Raw genomic sequence first — 25,901 nt, forward strand, 5'->3', positions numbered from 1 at the left:
GGCGAGCGAGACAGGGGGGGAAAGAGCAGGTGGATCAGGGAGGCGAGAGAGGGGAGTGGAGGTAGGTGGGGAGGAGGCCGAGGCGTCGAGGGGGGGAGGCAACCTTATCCTCCTCGTCGACGGCGAGGCGGTTCGGCGGCGACGCGCGGCGCGCGCCCTCGGTCGGTTGAACAGGGGTACGGGAGAGCGACCGGGGAGGTTGGGCCGGCTGGGCTGGTTGGGGGCCAAGGGGGGCAGGGGGCTGTGGGTCGCCGAGGCCCAAGGAGAGGCCAGGGCTCTCCCACCCCCTCTTCTTTTCCTTTTTCTTAAACAGCTTTTGCATTTTCTTTTCTTTTTCTTTTAGCCAATAAAGACTTTGTAAAAGATTATGCCATTGGACAAAATAATCTCAAAGAATTATTAGGCACTGCCAAAAAAAGATTGTGAGGCTTTAGAAATAGTTTGCCATTTTCATAAATTAAAAAGGCATTTAATTTATTTCTTAGGCCACTGTTTGAAGTAGCTTAGGCCACTCAAACCTTTTTGCAAAAATGTTGGTTCACCACCAAAATTAGTTGTGGATTATTCTGCACATGATGAACATTTTTGTTTTCATGTCTGAGCATTTTGAATTTCAAACAAAATTTGAATTTGAATTCAACTGGAATGTGAAAGAACATGAGACAATAATGATCAGGCACATGTTTAGCAAAAAGATTAACTTAACCCCAGGGGTTACTGTAGCATCATTACACCGGGGTGTTACACAAAGGCTCTTTGTCTATGGGAGCAGCCAAGATGGGCGGCTCAGGCAGCTACTTTTTGAGCGCCTCAAACGCCCCACTAGCGGAGCAGCCAAGACTTTTCGAATTGAGTTTCTGAAGCACCCCCTAAGAGTTTCATGAAAAACATTTTATCATGTTCTCAAATGGGATAAATTCTATTTTTCTATGGAGCAGGACGACATGAAGCTACCCCATTTTGCTTGTGTTCTTTTTTTAGAACGAAGGCTCAAGAAGAGCCCGGCTTTGAATTAACAAAGCCATCAACCAGCCAGGATTACATCTAACAGACAAAGGGAACAAAGAAACAAAATAGCAAGCCGATACATGGTGCTGTGTACAAGCTATCTGGCTACTACAAACTACTAGCAAAGATATGGAAACTAAAGCATAAGTCCAGCTAGAAGTTGAAGGAGCCCTCCACAGCGAGCAGAACACCACGCAAGGCACCAGCAAAGCTTGGGGAAAACAAACAGTAGTTGGAGGAGCTCCATTGTTAGCTCCATGGGCTCTGGCCGTTAATGTCACCCTCCTCCACATCTGAAGGGGCTCCCTGCCCCCTCGCCCTGTCCAGAAGGGCCGTCGAAAGGTGGAGACGCCCACCCGAGGGCTAAAGAGCGTCCGACGTCGTTGCCAACCGGAAGACCACACCAGGACACCACTGCCAAACTACTTGGAGCTCATCCAAGGAAAGCATCGGCAATACTAGTTATCTGCACACGAGGAGAAGCAAGCTACACGGCAAGGCTGCTAAAGACCGAGCAAACCCCAACCGGAACAAGCACACTTCCCCCAAAGCTCGCCAAAGACGGTACCCCCTCGAGGGTGACGGCGCCCACGGCGTCGCTGCCGCCCAATCCCAAGGGATTTGGGTTTTCACCTGGTCCATGAGCAACACGGGAGGAAGAGGAGGAGGAAAGGGGGCGTTTTTACTAGCGCCTACAGGTAGGGGACAATGCCCATGGGCGTCGCCGCCGGCAGGCCGGCATAGCCAGCCACAAATTTCTTCGGTCCCCTCTCCCACCCCCCACCTCGAGAGGAGAAACGGCTACGGTGCCCGGAGGCCGCCGGAGAACGGATCTGAGACGAGGGTGACAGGAGGTTGAAGAGGAAGAAGCCTTCAGATCTGATGCGGGTGCCCGAAGCCACCGCGCACCAAAGCCGTCGCCCGCGGTCACCGCGTCGCCCGCACGACCGAGATGGACGGCCAGCACCCGCTGCTGTCGTTTGAGGACGACGCAGCACCACCGCCCGAGGTTGCCACCTCAGCTCCGAGATCCTCCATAGGGGCGAAGCGACCAGATCCTCGCCGCCACCATCCCCGGCAGCCGCGTGACGCTCCGGCGACCCCCTCCGACAGCGACGAGGGAGAGGAGAAGGGGGAGGGAGCCCCGGCGGCGGGCTAGAGTTTGAGCCGCCCGGGTCACCCCCGCGGGAGCGACGCGGGGGCCTGGGAGGGGGGGGGGGTATCACACTACTCAATCTTTGCTTGTGTTCTTTTGTGAGCGGAACTGAATTGTAGGGAGCGGAGCAATCATAAAAAGGCTCCTACATTAGTTACTACTACCATTCAAAGTTGAGTTTGCTTATTCTCGTGTTCTGGATCTGTATAATAAAATTGATTCAAATAGTTTTACACTTAATTACAAATATCATCTATGTGTTGCATTATTTCCAGATCCCTTCAAAGCTGCTAAATGATTTTAAACAATCTTAAAAACTCACAATTTTTTGAGGGGTTCTTAAAAACTCACGTTTTTAGAAAAAAATGAGAATTACTTTTTTAGCACCATTTGAGAATTACCTTTTTTTAGAATCATTTGAGAATTACTTAAAAACTCACATATTTCCCCGGTCGAAGCCCTCGCGATTCAGGCTTCACACCTGGGCCGACCTGGGTCCGGTCACGTTCGTTGCCCATCTTATTGGCCCAGGTCAGCCCGGCGAAAGCCGAAACCCTAACAAGGAACCCTGCGGGGGCGGTGGCTATATATAACCAGACCCTCGCACGATACAATTCCATCCTGCGCGCGCCGCCTCCTCACCGCGGCCGCAGCTTCCTCAATCCTCTTTGGCGTTCGTCGATCTTTGTTCGATTTCTTTCTCGCTGCGTAGTTTTTCTCGATTTGATGTTTTTTCCGTTGTACGGTTGTGCAAGATCAGCTTCTTGTCTGGATCTCGTTACCCACGGTCCCAGCCAATCGGCAAATCGTCCTGCCATCTTGCTAGATCGAACACCAAGCCGGCTTTCAACTCACCTGGATCTGATTACTCGATGATTTTCCGGGCCCTTTCCGTCGGTACAGTGCGTAAATTTCCGCCATATTTTCTCCTTTCTGGTGTGTGTGGAAGAAAAGCAAACTCACTCTGTCCCAAAGCTTTTCCGTGTTTTGAGGCAATTTCTTCGTTTGCGAGATGGATTTAACCCGAACATCTCGTCCGCGAGGGAGGTGCTCCTGTGATCTCGTGGAGTTGTTTTGGAGACATTCCATGCGCGAATCAGCAATTTTTCTCTAGTGTTCATCTCGTTCTTTCGTGTGAAGAGAATTTGGATTTGGTTGGCTGGTGATGATTCAGGTCCGAAAGGATCTTAGCGGATTTCGGTGAGGCGGATTCGTCCGCCGCTGATCGATTATGTTGTTACACACACTGAAGCCTCGACCTTTCCATCATCTTCTGTCGATTTTATTGCTGTTTCCTCTTGTGTTCTTGTGATGCGATGATGATTCATATAGGTTTTTGGCAGTGGTGGCATCTGTCACCGTGAGCCTCCAAACCAAAAACGACTTCTCTTTCCACTGAGCATTGCTTGAAGTTGTGTCATTCTGTCCTTTTTGTAACATCGTCTTGTCCCTGTGAAGAGCACTAGACCAGGAAGTGCCGTATGACACTGTAAACAGCAGCCGCTTCTTTGCTGCTGCAAGTGTCCACCCCTGTTCATAACCTCTGTGGTTTGCTCTGGGATGGAATACCATTTGCACCGGCTTGATTCAGCTGTGTGCGTGATTTGAAACGGGTCTCTGAGGGACTTCCGCAATGATGTTTGTTCTTCTGCAACCTTTTTTATCTTGTTTTCTTGGGCCCGATGCCACGTCTCAGGTAGCCACAAGCCTTGACCCGAGATGCTACATTGTGCCAACAAAGATTTTCACATTTGATAGGAACCTGTGGCTGTGATTCAGTCGGTACACAGAGCCGTTTTTTGTGATGACACTTCTTCTTTCACTGTAATATTTGTTATAGATTTTTTTGTGAAATCAATGGCAATGATGATATAACAAAGGCTTGTTTCTCAAAACATTCGCAGATGCCGCCTAAGAGCTTTCGCCCTGCCAGGCTTGAGAGCTAATGCTGCTAATCCTTCCTTGGATGTCTGAGCCATGCTTTTTTCCTTAGCTTTTATCTTGTTTTTAGTTGCCTCTGATTTTATTAACCTTGGACGTATTTCATTTTCTTAGAACGTAAGGCGCTTAAGCTGATTGAAACAAGGGTTCAAGATTTAATGGAGTTGTGGCCATCCGTAGTAAAACAGTACTTCTCGAAACATTTCCGAGGGTATCCTGAGTCATAATAATACCGATGCAATCAAGGTGGTGATACCTTTTTGTTCCATACTGACATTTATTAAAATATGAGGTGCATTTTATAGAAAAAGTACTATGAAGAGTCCTGTATACATATTAACCTCGCAATAATTTGCTGACAGCTGATGTGAAATTTACCAACTTGCCAGTTCTGCTTCTCAGAATTAAGAACTGAAAATCCTCTTATTTTTGACATGAGCCGTTGCATTTTGTAAAGGACTCCTGCTATGCGCATGTCCCCGATTTTCAGACGATATAGCAGGTGGGCTGTTCAACTTGCAGACGGCTGCACACTGCTGCACACTGGTTTCGTCATTGGTACGTGACTGCGACTGCTAAGAGCATCTCCAGCCGTTTTTCAAGAAAGAAAATCGGCTAAAATTCAGCTAAACACGACTTCAATTCGTTAAACTAGAAAATTTCATAGATATTTGTATAAAAAGTAGAACTTCATATATTTTGAAACAAAGGGAGTAAAACCAAATGAGCCAGAAAAAATATAAGAAATCCTATCGAATCTAAGTGTAGAATTTATTAACACTAGCAAATATGCCTGTGTGTTGCAACGGGAGAAAAGCTATTAGATAATGCACGTGCGATAGATAGAAAAAAATTATGAACCAAATGCCAGGACGAGATTAGGACTTTTAGAACATAATTTCATAAAGTATGTCTGGGTGATGTCATGACGAGATAAGAGACTTTTAAAAAGTCATTTTAAAAATAAAAAATGTGATGGTCTCGTATTTTCTAACGCGTCATAACGAAAAAAATGTTGGTGATGAAACTGCATTGATGGAGACTGCATGAGCTAGACCGATGAGTGAGTGCCTTGCCTTGACCTAGCATAGCGGTGTTTATAACAATTAGTAATGTGGTATAAAAAATATAGCTGTGTATGAAGGTAAAATAGAAATTTAGTCATTTTTATATAGCTTACAAAAATTAACCCTTAGAAAATTGTGTCAATTTTTGAGGGTTCAACGGTGTACAAGACGTGGAAAACTTTTTTTTATCCAAATCGAGGGACTGAATACAATCATGAAGCGACCCCTACAGATCTCCTGTGACGGTTCATTATGTTCATTATTTATGGATCTGTTTTAATTTTTGTGAACATATTCCAAACTTTAATGGACATTTTTTAAATTCCTTAATATGTTTTGAATACTGGATATTTTTAAAAAATCATGAACATTTTTTGTTTCCTTAAAATTTATTTGAAACCGTGATAGTTTTTTAATATGTGAACAATTTTTTGAAATCATGATCATTTTATGATTTTCTGAATGTTTTTTTTAATTCACAAACAGTTTATAATTTTTCAAGACTTTTTCTGAAATATTTTTTTCCTGAAAATCACGAATAAATTTAAAGAAGAGAAAACTAAAACAGAAATAAGAACGTGAAAGTCAAAAAATGAAATAAAAGCAGGGGCGTTGCAACCTGCAAATGGGCTGGCCTATGTGTGCGGGAGGAGTAGGCGCGTCATAATGAAAAAAATGTCGGTGATAAAACTGCATTGATGGACACTGCATGAGCTAGACCGATGAGTGAGTGCCTTGCCTTGACCTAGCGTAGCGGTGTTTATAATAATTAGTAATGTGGTATAAAAAATATAGCTGTGTATGAAGGCAAAATAGAAATTTAGTCATTTTTATATTGCTTACAAAAATTAACCCTTAGAAAGTTGTCAATTTTTGAGGGTTCAACGGTGTACAAGATATGGAAAACTTTTTTTTATCCAAATCGAGGGACTGAATACAATCATGAAGCGACCCCTACAGATCTCCTGCGATGGTTCATTATGTTCATTATTTATGGATCTGTTTTAATTTTTGTGAACATATTCCAAATTTTAATGGACATTTTTTAAATTCCCTAATATGTTTTGGATACTGGATATTTTTAAAAAATCATGAACATTTTTTATTTCCTGAAAATTTATTTGAAACCGTGATAGTTTTTTATAATATGTGAACAATTTTTTGAAATCATGATCATTTTATGATTTTCCGAATGTTTTTTTAATTCACAAACAGTTTATAATTTTTCAAGACTTTTTTTGAAATATTTTTTTCCTGGAAATCACGAATAAATTTAAAGAAGAAAAAACTAAAACAGAAATAAGAACGTGAAAGGCAAAAAATGAAATAAAAGCAGGGGTGTTGCAACCTGCACATGGGCCGGCCTATGTGTGCGGGAGGAGTAGGCGCGCTTGCGAGACAAAAAAGAAGAGATAAAAGGTGGGCAGTTAGGGATCGAACCCTGGTCTCTGTGGTGGAAGCGTGCAGCGCTGGCCACTGCGCTGAGCCATCTTCGTGTTATATTAGGGGATCTTGCCTTATAGAAACCGAACTAATAGTGCGATGCGTGAACCGTTTTTTGCCACTTACGAGTGGCATTGGTGGGTAAATTTTGCCAACTTCGAGGGTATGTTTTATGACGAACGACCAGAAGCACTATTTGCTTTATTAGTAGGGAAAGATAGTAGAACAAATCAAAATTATAAGAAATCCTATTGAAGCTATAAGTGCAGAATTCGTACGCTTCCAATTTGGATTTGTTCTACTATTGTAAATAAATTGTGAATAAAGTCTACCATTTCTTTTTTTTCTTGCAGAGGCATCATAGTAAAATTTCTCTTTGAAATTCTCTCTTGGTTTTTTTGTCTTACGTTGCATTTTTTCCTTACATGAATGACAGCTGATTTCAATTAATTTCTGCTATTTTTGATTTCAATTAATGACTTGGTAATTTGATTTTGACAGCTGTGATGAGCCCATTTTACAGTTACAGACCTGTACTCCTGTGGAAATGATCACATGGTCAAAGAACATCTAAGGGACTGAGGTGTGTGCTATCAGTAGTTTAGATATTCATGTGTTTGTTTTGATTTGCTTATCTTAACAGTATTCTAATCTATATGGTTCTTGGGCAATCAGAGAATGTAGTGTTCCTCTTGCTATCAAGAGTAATTTTCTTGTCTAAATGATGCTAGCCCCAGGCTTGTCCGGCGGATCTCAGTCCTCTGTGATTAAGTAAAGCCCCAATGCTTTGCTAGATCCACACCGCCGTTCAGTGTTGCAGGCCGTGACACTACGCGTGAATCAGAGTATACATTCGCATCACATCTGTTTTCCCTTGTTTTTGTTTTGGATCGTGGATCGTTTGGTGGCAGCGATTACAATCTTACCCGCGCTTCTGATGTAACTCGTGGTCGCTAATGTAGTGACGGTACAGACATTGCACTTGTAAGTGAAAGATGATTGGAACATCATTAGTGCATGTTCTATACCTTATCAACTTAAAACCATTGAATGGTTACAGCAAGAGATTTCTCCTGGGTTATTGTATCACTTCTTAACCAAGAGATTTCTGCTGGGCTTTCTTATCACTTGCACTTGTAAGTGAAAGATCCTTGGAACATCATTAGTAACTTAACCATTGAATGGTTACATCAAGAGATTTCGCTTGGGTTATCTTATCACTTCTTAACCTCTACTGGGTTATCTTATCACTTGTTAATTTCTGGAACTCAGGTGTTTGACTTCTTTTCATGCTATGTTTGGAGTTTATGTAATTTTAGCTGGTTTTTATTCCCATAGCCGCATGATGAACTTAATATTTTAGCTATGGATTTATGTCCAGATGGAGCTATATAATTTTTGTCATAGTTACTCTGATAGGGCATTACTGATAAATCTATGGCTTGTTTCTCAAAACATTCGTAGTTGCCGCCTATGAGCTTTTGCCCTACCAGGCTGCTATTCTACACTCAGACTTGGAATTTGCATGATAATATCTAATCCGCTTATTGTCTCTTTCTTTTCCCCCTTGTGAATTCATTAATTTTCCTGTGCAAACCAAGGGTGGCGAATGATGTGAAATACTGAATCTTCAGTTTCAACTTTCAACCCATATTTTGAAGTGGTTAGTTGTGCAATTTTTGTACAATGACATCTGTTTGTTTAACATTCTTGTGGTTGTCATTTGAGTGATGGCATTGATTTCATGAAGTACAAGGGAAAGTATGGTTGAATTTCTTAATATGAGCCATATCAATATTAATAGAGATTTTTGTTTTCTGTTTTGATAACATTTCCATGACAGTTCTGCTTCTGAGAATTCATGACTGAAAAGCCTGATATATTGATTTGAGCCATTGCAGTTTATAAAAGCGGTGTTAGCCCAGTGGTGATACCTGGAAATTCATGATTAATTGCCTAGTGGTGATATCTTCCATGTGTAGTTAATCTGAATTAGGAGATTGTAATTTGTTCTGAAACATCATCTGAAATTCCAATGATGATATGCCCAACATTTGGAGGTGCAGATGGCTCCAGTATCCTGTTTATAGGATGAACCTACCTAGAGGTGCAGATGGGTAAGTCTGTGGTTCTTGAGGATTACATGGAATTTGCTGTTTTCAAGTTTTTGTTTTCAACTGATTAAACTAAGCATTTCCGTATCATATTTCTTGAGTTTATGTATCCTCTCACAAAGATCTCTGATTTCCGGAAAAGACATGCAATCTTATTTGCCTTAAACATAAAATGTAGATAAACGATGTGCAAGAAATTAAAAAATGTCTATTGCAAAATTCAGAAATGACAGAACAATGGAGAATAATTCTGTAATTTCAAGGATAAACCAGGAAATATGAAGCATGCCTAATTAGGAAAAAACACTTCAGTCCACATCACACATGCTAACTACAAATAACACAACATCAAGGATTAATTTTGGTGCGGTTATCATGGTTTAACATTTTTTTAAAGAAAAGGCATCAGTAGAGCCTAAGATGGGAGCCTAAGATGGGGCTCGAGCCTAGCCTGACTTTGAATTAACAAAGCCATCAACTGGTGAGGTTACAAACAAATGCCCTCATGCAAAAGAAAGAACAACACCTAGCTTGACTTTGAATTAACAAAGCCATCAACTGGCGAGATTACAAACAAATGCCCTCATGCAAAAGAAAGAACAACACCCCGGTAAGATACATCAACGAAAGACAACACTAAACTACCCTCACACACTACGGAAACTGGAGATAATCAAAAGAGAACGAAGTCGAAGACAACGAGGACCTCCTCCAAGAATGCTGCAGTAGGAACAATATCACACTGGTTCGAAGGAGAGAGGGGGCGACACCAGTGGGGCATATGTTGTCGCCATGCACCTACGGGCCTCGGCACGACACTCCGGTACATTATCTTTGAAGAAGGCCACTACCTCCTTGCCTGGATTGAAGGTGCCACACCGTCGCAAGATGAGATGGATGCCGCGGGAAGATGGCCACATAGAGAGGGTCAGCGCATCCCCAACGAGACGCAGGAGTCTCTCCTTGAGCAGAACATCACCGCTGCACACATCCAACATCGGAGGGGTAAGTTTCATGTTAGGACAAAAGGGCTGCACTGTCACTGCCACCCATGACCCACAAGCGCCACCCGACCACAAGGCTCACAAAGCGGCGCCTTCAAGAAGGGAACGACGCTAAGAGCATCGCCGCCGCCCAACAAAGCTAGGGCTTTCGCCGGGGAGACCTAGGGAAGGGAGGGGATCAGTCCATACCGACGCCTCCAAAGAGGGGAACAACACATATAGTTCCATTAAAAAGATGTGCATATGTGACTGATCCATGGGGAAATGTGTTGCCATTGGAATAATCACTCTACTGAAACTTCCACCATCAACTTCTTTGGACATTTTCATTGGTTAGCTTTAGGAAACCTGCAAAAAGAAAAAGAACAATATAGTTACTATAAAATATCACATTTTAAACTATATATAAGCACATTCGCATGGTTCTCAATGAAATAGATGCAAACATAATAAGCCAGACTGATTTATGTTCTACGGAGTAATAAATAAAATATTGTTCCCTTTGATTCCTAGACGAGCGCGGCATGAAAGCCATCATTTGGCAAGAAAAGAATGTTACATTGAAACCGGCTTGAAAATAGTCCTCGAAGCTTTTCAATTGTATAAGCACTATTCTAATTGTGTAATATTCAGAATAATATACACCGTGTCGTGTTAGCTTCTCTATGTCCTACCTTCCCGCATTTTTTTGCATTTGTTCAAGGATCCTTTCCTTGATCCACCTTCCCACCAACTCTTTATCCTCTATTTTATTGTTCTTCCAGCACCTTTCTTCTTGCCTATTGGAATTGGTGGACACAACACAAAGCCTGTGTCCACGCAGCGGACGGCGGGCGCAGCGGCTCTGGCGACTGGCTGCTGGCGGCTAGGTCAAGTCGGGGAGGGGAGGGGAGATAGAATGAATAACGGGCCAGGCCTCGGGCCTCTGTCTTGTGAGTTTGAGAAAAATTGGGTGAGGGCAGTTTTGGCAATTCCAAATTTGTTAAGTCGAGATTCTTTCCTTATGCGCTAAATCCAGAGATAACAATGCTAGAGGGGCAAGCGAGCCAGAATTAGGCCGCGTCGGGGGCTTGAGAGAAAGACAAACAAACATGGGGGCTTAAGATCAAAGGCGCGTGAGCTGGGGGGGGGGAGTTAAAATCAATTCTCCCGCTTATATGAATCCAACTACATTTTCAGCCGGCAATAACATGTAACAATCGAGCAAATGACATACAACACCACTTAAATCAACAAAAAAAACCCACCGTTTCATGGATGAAACTAGAATCAGCCTACCGAAAGCATGAATGAAGAATATATTGCTGGATGAAAAAATAGCCAACAAAGCTTATGAGTTTGTGTTCACAGTCTCTCCCAAGAAAGAAAATGGATGCCAACAAAGCCTCTAGATAAGTAATAATCTTTAAGGTATAGGGCTACAGATTATTTTGGGGGACAACCTTCAAAAATTCTTGATGGATGAAGGGCCAAGAACACAACTGTACCTGACTGTGTAGAGGGCGGTTGCTCAGGGCGGGAAGCACCAGTAGTACCCGTCGAGGAAGAACCTGAAGCCGCGAGCAGACGCTTAAGTCTCAGAATATCCTACTCAGTCAAAGCAATGACTGAAGCTGTCGAGGTAGATGACGAAGTCCCTGAAGATGATGATCGCGCCTTGCGCAAGTGTTTTCGCTTCATGTAGCACTGGGACTCAATATGACCATCATTGTTGCAGTAGTCACAATATGGACGGGGGCGACCTGAGCCTCCAGAAGGAGTGGGCAAGAGCGGCGGAGCACTCGAGCGAGAAGGGGTCGGTGCAGCAGGTGGAGTGGAAGAAGCCCGAGTCGCGAGCACAGAGGGAACCTCCAGCAAACCAGCACCACGTAAGCGAGTCTCCTCAGCACGAATCTTTGAAAGCGCCTCCATCAGAGAAATACGGCCACAAGGAAACAACTGAGCAAGCTGGGGCTCAAACTCCTTACGGAGCCGAGACAGGAACTCGTAGACGCGTTGAAACTCCAAATTGGCCTGGATAGCCTGGCAACAAGGGCAAGTATGACAACCAGCACTGCGGAGAGAATCAAGCTGGCGCCAGATAGCAGAACTCTGTGCATAGAAGTCATCAACAGTAGAGTCACCCTGCTGAAGAGCATGCTCCAGACGGAACACAGAAAGGTATAAGGCATCACCAGAGGGCTCATAGCGCTGACGAAGATGGGTCCACATCTCAAAGACAGTAGGAAGACCTAGAAACTCGGAAGCAAACTGAGGCAGAACACTAGCAGTGAGAACAACTGCAACACGAGCATCATTATCAAGCCACTGGGTGTAAACAGACAGAGCACCATGATACATATGAAGAGCCTCCTCATAAGCCAAAACCCTCTCATCATAAGCACGATCAGCAGCCTCATCAACAAGCTTAGCCGCATCCTTGGCGGCCTGATTAGCATCCGTAGGAAGAACCAGTGGAGTCGGCGGAGTAGGGGCAACCTGAGGAACCAGACGTGGTGGACAACAGACCTCGCCAGAAAGAACACCCCAGAGACGGATGCCACACATGTGAATGCGCATGAAGCCAGTAAACTCGATGTAGTTAGTACCATCAAAGATCACCAGACAGCGAGGGATATCAACATAGCCCGATGCAACAGACATTTTTTTGGTCAACGACTGCGTGGAAGCCCGATCCGATCTGGAGGGCAGAATCGAGCAACTAGGCGGCGGGATCAGATCTGGAAGGCGGAGGCGAGCAGGAAGAGGAGCAGCTCGACAACATGATTCGTCCTGCAAGTCAAGCGGGTCGGCCGCCTCGTCACTTGAAGCCGGTGATGCAGCTGGGCGACGGGAGCAGCTGGGCGACGTGATTCAATCTGGAGCGGGGCCTGCAGCGCTTCTATCTGCAGCGGAACGGGGAGGAGAAGGAGATCGAGGAAGACTTCGATCAGGAGCAGGAGAGAAGGATCAATCACACGAGTTGCAGCGTGCAAAAGATTGACCTAGCTCTAATACCATGTTAGGAATATGCTACTTGTATTCCTATGAGGCCATAGGCCGATATATATATATATACATGTATAGGTGTGGAACATATGCAGGAAACCCCTTATACAACAGGATAAATACAAAGGGGTACATGACTTATATTATAACTCTAACAGATCTTAGTGTACGAAATAAAATAGAAACATTCCTTGGAAGATCCCAATAAAACTAACCACAAAGATGAGGTGCATTAGCTACTAGGCTTGGTCCCAACAAAACTAAGTAAACTAATTTCAACTAAAACCAGCAGCAAAAGATTCATCATGTAAACGGCCATCTCGCAAAAAAGGGTCAAAACTAGTATGTAACTAGGAGATCTAAAAGGGTCAAAACTAGTCTTCATTACTATAATGAAATAAAGTTCTGAAGCACACAAAAAAATTAGCAGCCACACCTTTCAGTTCAAGCAACAAATAATCTGAAGTTGGCATATGGATTTAGATTTCAATGATATACATTCATAGTTGAGAAGAACTGGTTAAGTATGCACTTCCATAAAAAGCATATGAAACAACAATACTACAAATGTTTCATAAGAAACAATTTGTCATCAATGATAAGTATTATATATTAAACAATGGTCACAACGTCAAGAAACCTAGGAGAACTGAGAAAGAAACAAAATCAATGCATATGAAACATTGGTCTGATATATATTTCAGTTCCCAACGCGCTACGGAAGAACTACTATTGACCAATGCATATGAAACTTGTGTAAAGCAACATCTATAGGAAAATATAACAATAATTTTCTATTTCTTCTAATCTACTAAGCATTGCTTACATTTCTTTCATTTTCTAATATCCAACACTAATGCATCAATCCTACCTCCTCCTGGACAAGTAGTTTGTACAAGCAAATAAAACATTCCTGGATCTAGCATTGTGTAATTCTTCTGGACAACCACTAAAACATCAACAACCAAATATTGTGTACTGATCTAGGTGCTCATCGGTGATTAACAACGGTGGGAACGATCTGAGAGAACGAGGCGGTGCTCACTTCCTGGATATGGATGTTCAAGTTCATCAGTGACGGTGAAGGCATGAACTCGAGAAAGATAGAGGTGCAGAGGGGGGAGAAGGAGGAGGGGGCTAACCTTGACCGGAGGAGGTAGAAAACAACCACAAAACCATCGCTGTCGTGGTCACCAAAGGGGGTCGGAGCTTCGAGGTGGAGGGGAGATCCGGGGAAGGAGGACGATGACGGTCGCGGTCCGTCGCTGTCGCTGGAGGGGAGGATGTTGGATCCTGAACACCGGAGGGAGGGGTCGGGGGTCATCGCTTCTGCTGTCGGTAGAAGGAGCTCAGAGGCAGCAACGACGGATCTTGGTCGATGACATGTCATTCACTCGTCTGCCGCTCGAGCCGTGGCTATCCTCCCCGACCTGTCGGGTCGTGGCTTTCCTTCCCGTGGTAAGGTCGTGGGTCGGGCAGGTCCTGGGCCAACTCGGCCCGTGGTTCTCTGACCCGGGGAAACAGCGGGGATCCCCCGAGGATACCTTGCAACCAAACGATGCCTAAACGGGGTGAGCAACCCGTGCTTGGAAAACCAAACAATAAACGATGATTGCATCGCGTGTGCCCTAATAGTTTAACTTAATCAAATTATTATTTGAATATGACACAACGAGAAATTCTTTGATTTAATCAGTAATTTTTGTTTTCATAATTACTCTCGCCTGAACCTAAACTTGTGTAATGCTTTACTTTACAAAGAAGGGAGTAAACTGATATTGGTAGAAAAAAATGACATTCATGGGCACTAGCACCCAAGACATTTTTATAGAAGAAGCCCACCTAGTGCCCTTTCTACTGGGCTGCTGCCTAGCCCTCGTAAACTGATACTGGTTAATGGGTCTTTCTAAATTAGATTCGTTTTAAGTCAAACTTGTAGTTTGACCAGAAAAATTATCAACATTCATAACAACAAATCCATTATACTCCCTCTGTAAAGAGATATGAAGTACTCCCTCTGTAAACTAATATAAGAGTGTTTAGATAACTAAAGTAGTGATTTAAACGCTCTTATATTACTTTACGGAGGGAGTATTACAATAGTGACCTAAACACTTTTATATTTGTTTATAGAGGTAGAGCTATACCTCAGCCATACAGAATGTACGCCCAAACAAGATTTAATGCATTTCTTTTGAGCCAATTCACGGTATAATGCATGCATTTATTCTCCTGACCTGTTCAGATTTACCACCAGAAGACGTACAAGTTGAAAGAAAAAGGCCACAACTAGGCAGACTCAAGCGAAAAGAATAATAGGATTACCCGAAGTAGCCTCGTGCTGCACAAATGGACGATTTTTTCTCGAAAGAGACCACCTGCGCCAACGAATTGCTAAAAAGACCATCTGCAAATGAAATAGACAAAAAAGATCCCCTTGGGCGTGGCGGCAGGCGCGGCAGGCGACATGTGGCACCTGCCGCCATGCCTGGAGGCGGCGGGCCCTGCTGCCACGCCTGTAGGCGGCCAGCCGGATAAAACGTAATTTGTACAGTTCCTCGAGCCGTGACGGAACGGGCCACGCCTGGCGGACCACGCCGCCACCTGAGCAGGCGACCGCTGCTGCCGCTATCGCTGGCAGGCCGACAATAGCAGCTGCACGGTAGGCGAGGTGCGGGCTCGGCCGCCACCGTAGCTAGCGGCAGCACTAGGCGACATAAACACTGTGGCAGACGGCGCTAACTCCCATGCACTCGAAAATTGCTGCTGCAGTCCCACGACAGCGACTCTGACAGCACTAATTCCAATGGGCGGGAATATGGGCGCTGATGGTGCTGCTGCTTTTGCCCGGGAATCGCTCCTGCTTTTTCTTCTGCCCGAGAATCACTCCTGGTTTTGCTTCTTTTGCTTGAGCAGATGCGACAGCACTGCGGGAGGAATCCGAGACTGCGGGAACCTGTTGTGCCGACACTACAGGGATCCTAAAATTTCGTCTATTCGCGCTTATTTTCTCGCCATCATTTGCCGTCTAAGCCTATAAAAGGAGACCCTGAGGCTCTCGTAATCCTCGTCCAGCCATCCTCGAAATCGCCACTGCGCAAAGTGTGTAACACATTTTTTTAGTCGGTATGAGTTTGCCTTGCTCGGATCAAAGCATTAGGCCAAGGAAAATGAAGAATGCAAGTTTGCCTTCGGGGGTGGTAGTCCTGCGGTGTTGGTGTGGCGATGTTTGCAAGGTGAAGGAGGTAACATATTTTTCAGATTGGTTGGGCATAATTTTTTTCATGTGCGTCAACTATGAGGAAGATCCACCCGTAGCTATTTCAGAGTACAATAAGCCTTCGGTATGCTTTAACCATCCCGAATACATATTGTATGTATTTTGATTGATTCTTTAATAACATTCTTGTTTCTTGTTGTAGTCTCCTCCGCCTCTGTGCATGTACTATCGTTGGATTGACACGGAGAAGCCGGATTGGGCAGTGACTGCGATTCATGAAAGAAGTCACCGTGCATGGAATAGTTTCTATGCGGAAGAGCGACGCGAGAAGGCAAAAGCTGAGGAGAAAGCAGAGCAAGAGAGAGAGAGTTAAAAGAATACTATGCAGAGCAACACATTTTTTTTTTCAGGATTTAGGAAAGAGAAACAGGGAATAGGCTCGTCGCATGGAGGAGCAGGAATTAGAGCGAAAGGAGGCTCATGAAGTGGAGAGACAGAGAAAGAAAGAAAGGGCTCATGAGGCCAAGGCAGCAGAAGAAGCTGGCGATGGAAAAGGAAAATATCCACGCTGGACTCAGTAGATTCCTGTGGTAGTATTTTTAATTTTGCAATCGCTTGTATCTTAATTTCTACAGTTTAGTGTAGCTTTATTTAAGTACTTAAATGTAGCTTTATTTCAATAGTATGATGTATCTTAATTTTAGTTATACCATGTCTTCATAAAAAAATAATATAGTTTTACAATAAAATATGGCGTTTTCTTTCCCTCCACTAATTATCGAACGTCGTGCAACAACTACAATAAGCACAAACTAATAATGCAAGTACATGTGAATTTAACGGGACTGGTGCATTTTTGTTTCAGCATACATAATGTTTCATACATAAGTCGGAAAGTCTGATACTGACATATGTAGATATAATGGGTCGCATACATAGATAGATGAATTATTGTAGTCGACGACGGCCACCTGGCCTTCCCTTCGGACCGAAAAGCGACAAGCGATTCGATGGTCGAGTTACACGAAGACCGCGACTGTACTCCAGTTGGTCTTCATGTGTTTGCGACTCCTGCATAGGTGGTGGAGTCTGTAATCCTTGTTGCAAACCTAATGCGTAATTGTAGGCGTATGGTTGTTGTGACTCCTTGGGGATAAAAGATGGGCCAATAACGTCCTCTCCAAAGAAATCCGTAACTACTGCTTTAACCTTGTCGCCATCATCATATGATGATCCCTGTATGCATGTGTTGAGGCCACGTTGGGTGTACTCATCATCCCAATTTACACCAGGTATGTCCTGCACATAGAAACATTGTAAACAAAAAACTATTAGAGGATAATATGTGATATCACTGTAAATGCATGAAAATGTAAACATGACTACTTGATCAGATCCCTCGCCTGTATTGTCTGGCCATTCTACGTGGTACTGGTTTAAATTCGGGACACGAGTCTCCTTGGGCATGGAGATCCCTCGTGTGGAGAGATACGACTGAGATCCCTCACCTTGAGTGTATGCGCCATATCCTATGTATGCATATGGGTTTGGGGAAAGATACTGTTCGAGCATCGAATCCAAGCCCATGCCATGGTCCTGAGATGTCTGCCCCTGACGAAGCAGCACTGAAGAAGAGCGATGTAGTGGCAGAGATGAGTCATGTCGTGGCAATGTCGGTGTAGTACTCGGACCCTCCCCCCACTGCCCATGGCTTGTACGCGCCTCGCTCGGTCTGAACGACGGTGTTGCACTCGGTCTGGCTGACCTCGCTACTGGCATGTTATATGCTCCAGTGACAACGTCATCGCCTCTACCACATCTCAACTTTGTTACCACGTATTCTTTAAAACATTTCTGGAATGACTTGACAGCTGGTCCCCTGGCCGGCATGCTTTCCATCGCCATCTGCCCTATTTCGTTGGCAGTTTGAAGCTGAAAAATATTTGGTTGTTATTTGGTTGAAATGATTATGAAATGATGGACCTGAAAAAATTACTAGTGATTACCATCTGATCACGATAGTTAGCTGCATGCAGCTCAACACGTCTCTGCATCTGCTCCTCCCGCGTGAGATTTATTGGTATCGTAGCTGGTTGACTAGCCATGCTTGTACGCGTGCTGACGCAGTATCACTGCTTGTACGCTTGAGCTGTACTTCCATCGTACGGTCTACAAAATTATATAATTACACCAACCGTTGTGATGAAAGTAAAGCATCTTCACACATCGTATGGTCATCGTAATAAAATAATGTAAATAAAATGTACCTAAGTTGATACACTATATCTGCTAGCGCTTCATTTTCCCACTTGTGTACACATTGAATGTTGCGTTCCCTCCAATTGTAAGAACTCCAACCGTGGCCCATATTGGTGAGCCTGCAAATTATGCAACAAAGTGTGAGTTTAGTAAATTAAAAAGGACACTAACTATTTAGGGAGGTCACATCTTACTTATAGGTTTGCTCGTCGGTACATCTTGGAAAAGGTGGTGGAATCTCCTGATACAGACCGAGCTGTCTCATGACACGCTCTGGGTTTTAAGGCTCAACACATCAGAGGAACAATAAGTAGCAGTGAGTCAGCCAGAATGCACTATCGGTCAACATGCCTGCTGTGATGGGTCGTATATCAAAGACCATCTGTACATGCTCCCGAGTCCATGGGTTCCATGTGTGACGCCCGGTTATTTAAGCTACAGTAAACCTCTGCTAATGATGCCACGTCACCTCGATTACTGTTGCTAATCTCGCGTTAGTTCGAAACCGGTTCGAATTCAAAATTTAATTAAAGGCAAACAACAAAAGTTTTCAAATATCAAAACTAAAATGTTCGGAGTGAGCCAAATAATTCATAAGTAAGTATGGTGGAGAAACCACACCTTTATAAAAGTGTAAAATACTCTAAAATGTTTTAAACAGTAGTAAAAACAATTAGTTGAATGCCTTTTACAATAAATAAAATATTAAACTATTTTATTTTGTTGCCCAAACTTATGTGGCAGTAGCTAATTACTAACGCTAAATTAGGGACTACTTTTATAGTTTATAAAGCTAAAATAAATGAGGAGCTAAAATAAAATAGAAAACAGAAAATGAATAATAAACAAAATAGAACAAAAGAAATAAAAACAGAAAAGGCCTCCCCCCATTGGGCCTCGGCCCACCCACATGCCCGGCCGGCCCCCCCACTCCCTTATCTCCACTTCCCCATCCCGAAACCCTAGCCGCCCCCCACTTGCTCTCTCCCCCTCCCCCGATCCAGTTCTGGATCGAGATCGGGAGAAGCCCGAAGCCGCCCGACGCCGCCTCGGTGCACGTCCCCGACGCCCTTGGCGCCGCCACCCGTCGCCCGAAGCCGTCCCCGGCGCCACCGTCCTCCTCCCCGACGCCGTCGCCCGTTGCCGCCTGGAGACCACGCCGCCCCGGACCGCGTCGCCGGACTGCCTCCTCGACGCCGTCGTCTCCGCCCTCCTCCTCAACACCCGCTGCTCTAGACCCTACTTCTCGATGTGAGCACGCACGTGCCCCTCCTCTCCTTTCCCTGTCACCGCGTCGCGCCCGACCGCCTCGACGAGCTCCTCGACGCGCCCCCGTGCCTGTCGCCGCGCCCGGCTGTGCACACCCGCGCCTCGATGCGCCCGGACCGCGCCCCGCCTTCGCCGACAGCCCCGCATGGACGCGCCACTCGCGCGTGCCTCGCTCCTCTGCATCGTGCCCTGCCTCCGCCCGTTGCTGGCGCTGCTGATGCCGTGCTGCGCCCGCCTCCCCGCGCGCCTCTACTCGCGGCTCCACCGGCATCCGTCACCGCTGCCCCTGGCCGCGCCCCTGCTCCCCAGCGCGCCCTGGCTTTGCCGGCCCACGCGCCCGCGGCCCCCCCTCTCGCTCGTGGCCTTGCGCTGCGCCAGCGCTCTCGCGCACGCGCGCAGCCTTCCGCCGGTGCCGCGCCGGCGTTCCCCCCCCCCCCCTCACCGTGGCGCCGACTGGTTGCATCCTGTTCGGGCGCCCGCACCCGCATAGCCTAGCGCCCGCGCCCGTTGACCCGCTAAGGCCTGTGGGCCTATGACACGGGGGCCCCACGGCCCCAAAACGTTAAAAAAAAGGAATATCAAAATAAATAAATAATAATAGTAATAATAAAATTAATTAATTAATTAATTAATTAATTAAGGAATTAATTATAATTAGGTTAACCTAATCACTAATTAACCTAATTAACGGTTAGTTAATTAAAACAGTGTATGACATGCGGGACCCACACGTCAGATTGACCCAGTCAACTCCCTGTTGACTGCTGACGTCATGCTGACGTCATGATGACGTCAGCGTGCACTATTCTGGATAATGTTAGAATTAAATAGTTAAATAAATTCTAAATATGATTAAAACTTTAGAAAATCATATCTTTTAATCCGTAACTCGGATTAAAATATTTTCAACATGAAAGTTGCTCAGAACGACGAGACGAATCCGGATACGCAACCCGTTTGTCCGCCACACACCCCTAACATATCAAACTCGCAACTTTCCCCCTCCGGCTCCTCTGCCCAAAAACACGGAACACCGGGAATACTTTCCCGGACGATTTCCCCCTTCGCCAGCATCACCTCATACTGCGTTAGAACACACCTAGCACCGCTCTTTGTCATGTCTTGCGTCGTCTTGCTTATGTTTGCACTGTATTTATTGTTTCTTCCCCCTCTTCTCTTCGGTAGACTACGAGACCGACGCTGCTGCTGCCCAGTTCGACTACGGAGTTTACGACCCCTCTCTCTTGCCAGAGCAACCAGGCAAGCCCCCCTTTGATCACCAGATATCGCCTACTCTTCTCTATACTGCTTGCATTAGAGTAGTGTGACGCCCCCGATTCCATCGTACACTAATCATGCACGCACATGTGTACGATCAAGATCAGGGACTCACGGGAAGATATCACAACACAACTCTACAAATAAAATAAGTCATACAAGCATCATAATACAAGCCAGGGGCCTCGAGGGCTCGAATACAAGTGCTCGATCATAGACGAGTCAGCGGAAGCAACAATATCTGAGTACAGACATAAGTTAAACAAGTTTGCCTTAAGAAGGCTAGCACAAACTGGGATACAGATCGAAAGAGGCGCAGGCCTCCTGCCTGGGATCCTCCTAAACTACTCCAGGTCGTCGTCAGCGGGCTGCACGTAGTAGTAGGCACCTCCGGGGTAGTAGTCGTCGTCGACGGTGGCGTCTGGCTCCAGGGCTCCAGCATCTGGTTGCGACAACCAGAAAGAAAGGAAAGGGGGAAAAAGGGGGGAGAAAGCAACCGTGAGTACTCATCCAAAGTACTCGCAAGCAAGGAACTACACTACATATGCATGGGTATATGTGTAGGGAGGCCATATCAGTGGACTGAACTGCAGAATGCCAGAATAAGAGGGGGGATAACTAATCCTGTCGAAGACTACGCTTCTGGTCACCTTCGTCTTACAGCATATAGAAGAGAGTAGATTGTAGTCCTCCAAGTAGCATCTTCAAGTAGCATATCCAAGCAGCATCTCCAAGTAGCATCGCATAGCATAACCCTACCCGGCGATCCTCTCCTCGTCGCCCTGCGGAAAAGCGATCACCGGGTTGTATGTGGAACTTGGAAGGGTGTGTTTTATTAAGTATCCGGTTCTAGTTGTCATAAGGTCAAGGTACAACTCCAAGTCGTCCTGTTACCGAAGATCACGGCTATTCGAATAGATTAACTTCCCTGCAGGGGTGCACCACATAGCCCAACACGCTCGATCCCATTTGGCCGGACACACTTTCCTGGGTCATGCCCGGCCTCGGAAGATCAACACGTCGCAGCCCCACCTAGGCAAAACAGAGAGGCCAGCACGCCGGTCTAAACCTAAGCGCGCAGGGGTCTGGGCCCATCGCCCTGAGCACACCTGCACGTTGCGTACGCGGCCGGTGAGCAGACCTAGCAACCTCCATTACAAAGGAAGTTGCGTTAACGCAGTCCAACCCGGCGCGCGCCGCTCCGTCGCTGACGTCTGAAGTGCTTCGGCTGATACCACGACGTCGGGATACCCATAACTACTCCCACGTAGATGGTTAGTGCGTATAGGCTCGTAGCCAGACTCAGATCAAATACCAAGATCTCGTTAAGCGTGTTAAGTATCCGCGAACGCCGAACAGGGCCAGGCCCACCTGTCTCCTAGGTGGTCTCAACCTGCCCTGCCGCTCCGCCACAAAGTAACAGTCGGGGGCCGTCGGGAACCCAGGCCCACCACTACCTGGATGGAGCCACCTGCCCCTTCAGCCCCCAACTCCGAATAGTATCACAGGTAATGTAACAGTGTAAAGTATATAGTATATGCCCGTGATCACCTCCCGAAGTGATCACAGCCCAGTAGTATAGCATGGCAGACTGACAAGAATGTAGGGCCAATGATGATAAACTAGCATCCTATACTAAGCATTTAGGATTGCAGGTAAGGTATCAACAGATGTAGCGACAATGTCAGGCTATGCATCAGAATAGGATTAGCGAAAGCAGTAACATGCTACACTACTCTAATGCAAGCAGTATAGAGAAGAATAGGCGATATCTGGTGATCAAGGGGGGGGCTTGCCTGGTTGCTCTGGCAAGAGAGAGGGGTCGTCAACTCCGTAGTCGAACTGGTCAGCAGCAGCGTCGGTCTCGTAGTCTACCGGAGAGAAGAGGGGGAAGAAATAATGAATACAGAGCAAACAAAGCATCACAAAATATAACAAGGCAATACGCGGTGTTCGGTGTGCCCTAACGCGGTAGTAGGTAATACCGGTGAAGGGGGGAAAACATCCGGGAAAGTATTCCCGGTGTTTCGTGTTTTCGGGTAGAGGAGCCGGAGGGGGAAAGTTGCGGGTTCGATAGGTTAGGGGGGTGTGGTGGACGAACGGACTGCGTATCCGGAATCGTCTCGTCGTTCTGAGCAACTTTCATGTTGAAATTATTTTAATCCGGATTACGGATTAAAAGATATGATTTATAAAAGATTTTATTAATTTCTGGAATTTTAATTAATTATTTAATTAATTTCGAAATTGCATTTATGACATCAGCATGATGTCATGCTGACATCATCAGTCAACAGGGTTGACTAAGTCAACCCGGACATGTGGGTCCAGGGGGACCCACCTGTCATCCTCTAATTAGGTTAATTAGGGTTTAGGTTAATCTAATTACAGTTTAATTAAACTTAACTAGTTAATTAAATTAATTAAACCGGATTAATTAACTTAATTAATTCATTAGTTAATTAATTAATTAATAATTAATTTTATTAATCATTTTTTTATTTTATTTAATAATTTTAATTTTAATTCATTTAATTATTATTATTATTTATTTTTTTATTGTTTTTTTTGTTTTTTTAATCCCTCTTTTTTTTGTTCTGGGGCGTGGGCCCCATGTGTCTGTGGCCCAGAGGGGCTAGCGGGCATGGGTGCGGCGCTCGCCCGAACGGCCGGGCGTTGGGCGCGGGCGCACCCGAGCGGGCACTCGCCCGCTGGGTGGGACGAGGCCGCCGGGGCACCGACGATGGGGCACGCCGGCGCGGCCAGCCGGGGCCACGGCGGGCGGAGGCGAGGGGGGTGGCGCCGGCGCGGACAGTGGCGCGCGGGGCTGGGGTGGACACGACCAGCGAGGAGGAGCGCCGACGGGTGCTGCGGGCGCCGTGGGGAGCAGCATAGGGCGAGGGGCAGGGGGCTCGCGGTGGCCAACGGCGATGCCAACAGTGGCGGTGGTCGCGAGCGCGTGCATACGGGGACAGAGGACGAGAAGAGGCCGGGGGCCTCACCGGCGATCGTGGGGACTAGGCAGTGGGCTCGGGGAGGAGGACGGGGACGACGTGCTGCGCGACGGCGAAGTCCGGCGGCGTCCGGGGCGGCTTCGGGCGACGAGGTCGGGGTCGAGGCGGCGATGGCGGGGCGGCGCCGGGAGGAAGCAGAGGCGCCAGGAGGCCGGTCGGGGGGGGGGGGCGGGTTGAGGAGGCGGTGTGGGGAGGCGATGAGGAGGCGCCGGCGGAGACGGGCGGCACCGGCCGGTGACGGGGCGCAGGGATGAGGCGGCGGGGTCGAGGCGCCGTCTCCCCCGATCCAGATCGGGGAGGGGCGAGGGAGACGCGCGGGGGTGGGACGAGTGGGGGAGAGTGGGGATCGGGTGGGGGTTAGGGTTCGGGGGGGGGGGGGGGGGCTTGTAGGCCAGAGAGGAGGGCCGGCTGGGCCTGGTGGGCCGGCCGGTGCGGAGGCCAGCTGGGCCGCTCGGCCCAGCGTGGGGGGGGGGTTGCTTTCCCTTTTTTTTCTGTTTTCTTTTCTTCTTCTTTTTTATTCTATTTCTTTTCAGTTTTCTTTTAATTTTGTTTTATAAAATATAAAAGTTGTATCTTAAATAGTAACACTAATTATACCTCTGCCACAAAAAGGTTTAACCCCCAAATAATATAGTTTAGTATTTTATAAAATACCAACACATTTATTTATTTGTTTTACCGACAGTTTTAATTAATTGAATGCATTTAGACATTTTTTTTAAAAATGTGGTTCCTCCACCAACATTACTTATGAATTATTTGTTACATTTAGAACATTTTAGTTTTGACTTTTGAAAACTTTAACTGTTTGACTTGATTTTAAATTTGAATTCAAACCGTTTTTGAACCATCGCAAGAGTAATAACAGTAACCGAGGGGACGTGGCATCATTAGCGTGGAATTACTGTAGCATGATTACCAGTGCGTCACAATTCTCCTCCACTACAAGAAATCTCGTCCCGAGATTTAAGCGGTGGAGTAAGGGGCGAAGGTGTTGGTAGCGAAAAACCTAACGAGTCTTCTCGGTCTTGGCTTCCCTTTCGAAGAAGTTGATCCCTTTCGTTGATGTCTTCATTTCACTGCTTCAAGTCACCATGATCAATTTGTCATCCTTTCTTCGGGATCTCCATCGTACTTACGAATAGGTAAGGGGCAGCTCTACAACGATAGGATGTTACAAGGGAAAATCTTCTGGGGGTTTCCCAAGTATGAACATATGAGTATCTCTCGAGTTGAACAAATGAAACACATCGAGAGCAAAGTAAGACGGTGCAATAAGAAGTTTCAAGCGGACAGGCAATCGTTCATTGCCTGCAACAGAGTGTGAATGGGGTTCAGAGCAACGGGAATAAGTATTGTGTCCGATACCAGAATTGATCAACAGGCAAGTGGCCCGTGAATTACATACAAAGTCAAGCACGAGGAATAACGCTGACAACAGGGTGTACAGGAGAGTCAGGTTTCGATCCTGTGGAACGGTGGGTTATGGGCCCACCATGTGGGTTAAAAGTAGGAAAGCGCTAATATTTGCACGGTCAAGATAATAAGGTATGTCAGAGGATAGCCTGTCGGTTTTGTTGTCAACAATGTCGGTACCAAGGGCGAGGGACGAAGAGAACCACTTCCCTGCTCGTTGAACGAGGCGGACCATTAGGCAAAGTTCTCGTCCATCGGTGGCTACCGAAATGTCATCAACAATAGTAACAGGTCCTTGCTGACAGAATTGTACATCGAGGTGTTTGCACAAGCAGTGGATTATTACTGCTTATATCATATAGATCATAGAAAAGGTTTAAACAAACCAATGGAAGGAAAATATGATCATCAGATTAAACAGAACAATGGAAAGGAAAATATGTTTAAACACATATTTCGAGGGTATATCCTTCCCAGGGACAAGCAGAGCAAGATATCCATGACAGGATATAAAGTAGAAAACCATTCAGGTAAGGGGGGAGGAATCTCATGATATTACTCATACAACGGTGTTAGGATAATTGATAATTAAAATATAGCATCGTGCTTCAAACGTGCCTATTGAAAATCGGAGTACCATTGACATGCTTCGAGATAGCAGTGACATGGTCTTCAGGTGAAGATCAGACTTTGGAAACAAGAAGGATCCATCAGGAATAACTTG

The 25,901-nt window shown here is 45.9% G+C and overlaps 5 non-coding genes and 3 pseudogenes across 5 annotated transcripts; all 8 read left to right on the forward strand.

Moving 5' to 3' along the window:
* Positions 1 to 3,320: 3,320 nt before the first annotated feature.
* LOC123073149 (small nucleolar RNA R11/Z151) lies at positions 3,321 to 3,419 on the forward strand. The gene has a single exon (XR_006435603.1). It is a non-coding gene; the product is annotated as a small nucleolar RNA R11/Z151 (small nucleolar RNA).
* Positions 3,420 to 3,474: 55 nt separating this feature from the next.
* Positions 3,475 to 3,568, forward strand: LOC123073151 (small nucleolar RNA Z152/R70/R12). Its single transcript, XR_006435605.1, has one exon. It is a non-coding gene; the product is annotated as a small nucleolar RNA Z152/R70/R12 (small nucleolar RNA).
* A 42-nt stretch (positions 3,569 to 3,610) lies between these two features.
* On the forward strand, positions 3,611 to 3,790 carry LOC123073145 (small nucleolar RNA Z112). The gene has a single exon (XR_006435598.1). It is a non-coding gene; the product is annotated as a small nucleolar RNA Z112 (small nucleolar RNA).
* Positions 3,791 to 3,840: 50 nt separating this feature from the next.
* On the forward strand, positions 3,841 to 3,977 carry LOC123073190 (uncharacterized; annotated as a pseudogene).
* A 45-nt stretch (positions 3,978 to 4,022) lies between these two features.
* Positions 4,023 to 4,142, forward strand: LOC123072985 (small nucleolar RNA SNORD14). The gene has a single exon (XR_006435516.1). It is a non-coding gene; the product is annotated as a small nucleolar RNA SNORD14 (small nucleolar RNA).
* Positions 4,143 to 7,111: 2,969 nt separating this feature from the next.
* Positions 7,112 to 7,203, forward strand: LOC123073003 (small nucleolar RNA SNORD25). The gene has a single exon (XR_006435530.1). It is a non-coding gene; the product is annotated as a small nucleolar RNA SNORD25 (small nucleolar RNA).
* A 1,243-nt stretch (positions 7,204 to 8,446) lies between these two features.
* LOC123073050 (uncharacterized) lies at positions 8,447 to 8,506 on the forward strand (annotated as a pseudogene).
* Positions 8,507 to 8,646: 140 nt separating this feature from the next.
* On the forward strand, positions 8,647 to 8,754 carry LOC123073072 (uncharacterized; annotated as a pseudogene).
* The last annotated feature ends 17,147 nt before the right edge of the window (positions 8,755 to 25,901 follow it).

Source organism: Triticum aestivum, chromosome 3B, assembly GCF_018294505.1.
Source record: "Triticum aestivum cultivar Chinese Spring chromosome 3B, IWGSC CS RefSeq v2.1, whole genome shotgun sequence".
NCBI classification, from domain to species: Eukaryota; Viridiplantae; Streptophyta; class Magnoliopsida; order Poales; family Poaceae; genus Triticum; species Triticum aestivum.